Below are 2,739 nucleotides of genomic sequence, written 5' to 3'. Positions count from 1 at the left end.
GAAACTGGAATGTATGTACAAAAAATGAACAGTTTTCAATGATTTTATATTTGAAGACAGTTTACTACTTTGTCCTGAGAATATTTTACTAACAAAATCAATAAGGACTTGGATAATACTGTAATTTTAATGATTTCTGGTGCCTTGAGAATTAGATGAGTAAATGTTCAAAATGAGCTTATTAAAACAATGAAAAGGGATTTGAGAGCCAACCTGAAGAAGTTCCAGCCTTGGCCAAAGTTGAACTTATTTGAGCACCAATAAAGATAACAATAAAACACATCAAATATGTTCAAATCAGCAAATCACAATGATCTAAAAAAAAGAAAAAGAAAACATCATTTTGGATGGTGATAAGGGACCAAATATTATGTGTTAGAAATAAGAGAGAAGACGACAGGTGGGTTGATTCTGGAATAAAGTCCACACAAATGCGCTCTTCGGAATTGAGCTTTATTAGGAGACAAAGCCTCATAACCATGGGAGCCATGATGGGGCCTTGATGTGGGAAAACATTAAAAAAGGACAGTCCATTATTTCAGAGACAACATGATGGAACCTAAAGGGAAGGAGGGGCTTCTCTTTAAGACCTGGAGAAGAGCTTCAGTAAGAGGAATAGCTTAAAGAGAAAGATACTGTCATGGACAAAATGACAGGTGGAGGCCCAGAGGAAAAGTTCAGGGGAAATGTCCCTGGACAAAGGAACATGTCTTCTTAAGTCTCTGAAAGTGAGAAGGCAAGAGCTAGAGAGAGGCAGAGAAGTGAGGAGAGACTGATTTCCTCAGACTATGGAATCTGGCCAGCTTAGAGTGAACATTATCTTAAGAGGGCAAGCCTACGATCTAACATTGTGAAAACTAGAAAATGAAGAAATACATGTTGCTTTATGCTTTTCAAATATGGTCAGTGTCACTGAAAATAAATGAATCACTTTTTATTTTGAGAAGTATTCCAGCAACTAACTAAAAATGGACAAGAAAATTGAAATAGTTTTGTATATCTACTTAATGTATTGTGGCAATGGAATTGGGGGCAGGGGGAAGAGATGGGAGCAAGAGATAAGAAAACCAGAGATTATGTACCTGCAGATAAAAGACACAGCTTGAGTCTTGAAAGAAAAATGAATTTGATTAGTGGCTAGATCCCACTATCAATTTATAAGTTTAAAGGAAATACTGTAGATGCTGCATGCTTATAACCTAGAAATGTTGTCAACAAAATCATATCAGAAATTCTATAGAGAAAATAATCTAGCTCTTCCAATAAATAAAACATGAGAATAAATACAATAGTCGAGTAAAAGAGAGAGCTACTTGAACGATGCATTTTTATTAAACAAAAACAGAGAAATGTGCACTTGGAGAATAATGCCATTGTAAAAGTAAGGAAGTTATTTCCATAAAAATTAAGATGCTGAATTACATTTACAAATGAGGGAGGACTGTGATTTTAAGGGTTGCCTGAAGGGCTACTGGGATGCCTGGCTAGATTTTATATCCTGGTGGAGTAGTGATTTTAGAAAAATGATCCTATTCAGAAAAACTACATGCAGTTGTCTGTATTTAAGTTACTTTTTTTTTGTCTTTTTCAGGCAGGGCCTCCCTGTAGCTCCAGCTGTCCTGGAACTCACTATATAGATCAGCTGGCCTCAAACTCACAAAGATCTGCCTGCCTCTGCCTCCCAAGTGCTGGAATTAAAGGTGTGCACCGCCACGCCTGGTTTAAGTTACATTTTTAAAAAGTAAAAATAGAATTCATGTTAGAAGCAGTAAGATCTATAGCTATTTTATCTATTAAAACAAAAAGAATAAAGGGAAATAAATACCAATGTAACCTTTCACAAGCAGATTCTGCTGACAACTTGAGTAAAATAAATAAAATTTCACACAAACTAATCAAACAGACCTGAGAAACTTTATTTCCATGGAGGGTCCCACAAAAGACAGGAAGCACAAAAGGAGAACATGGCTTCATCTACATTAGTATTGTCTGCACAAAAAAATGATGAAATATGATGCTTCTAATATACAAGCAATAAAAACAGGATGTGAAGTAAAAGAGGAATACAAGTAACATGTTAATTTACATTACTTTTAATGTTTTAATTCTTAGTAAGAATTGAGAAAGAAAATAATTTATTCACCTCTCAGTCTCCCTATATAACCCTTCATACACCCTCCCCAGTTAAAATACTCCTTTTCTCAATTTCTCCCTTAATAACATCTGCCTCCTACTAGCTGCCTCGCTCAAGCTCCTTCTTCCCCTTTACCCTCATGGTTCCTTTGTTGATTCCTGTGGTTACATCAGGATATATACTCACATATAAGGATTTGGAGCCAATATCCACAAATGAGGGAGAACATACATCACTTATTCTTTTGAATCTGTGTTACCTCTAGTTACAGTTATTTACCTGCAATTTTTATGATTTTTGTCTTTTACTGCTGAATAAAAGTTCATTGTATAAACGCATTACATTTTCATTATTCATTCATCAGCTGAGAGATAAATAATGCCTTAGATGATTTTTTTGAAAAACCAAAGGGAAATGTATTAGTTCAAAGTCACACTAAAAATATGCATACAATAAATATATGAGCGCATGTATATAGCTGAATGCTATATAACAAAATACAGTGACAGGTAGGAGAAACCTCTCTTCTAGTTGTTTGATCAGAGTAGTACAAGAGACTCCCATGTTAACACAGGCTATTGCCACAGCCCCTTGATTGCCTCTAA

The sequence above is a fragment of the Nannospalax galili genome, unplaced genomic scaffold (assembly GCF_000622305.1).
Source record: "Nannospalax galili isolate Female #2095 unplaced genomic scaffold, S.galili_v1.0 scaffold2745, whole genome shotgun sequence".
Taxonomy (NCBI): domain Eukaryota; kingdom Metazoa; phylum Chordata; class Mammalia; order Rodentia; family Spalacidae; genus Nannospalax; species Nannospalax galili.
The sequence above is the reverse complement of the archived record's forward strand: the minus strand, read 5'-3'. Positions refer to the sequence as shown.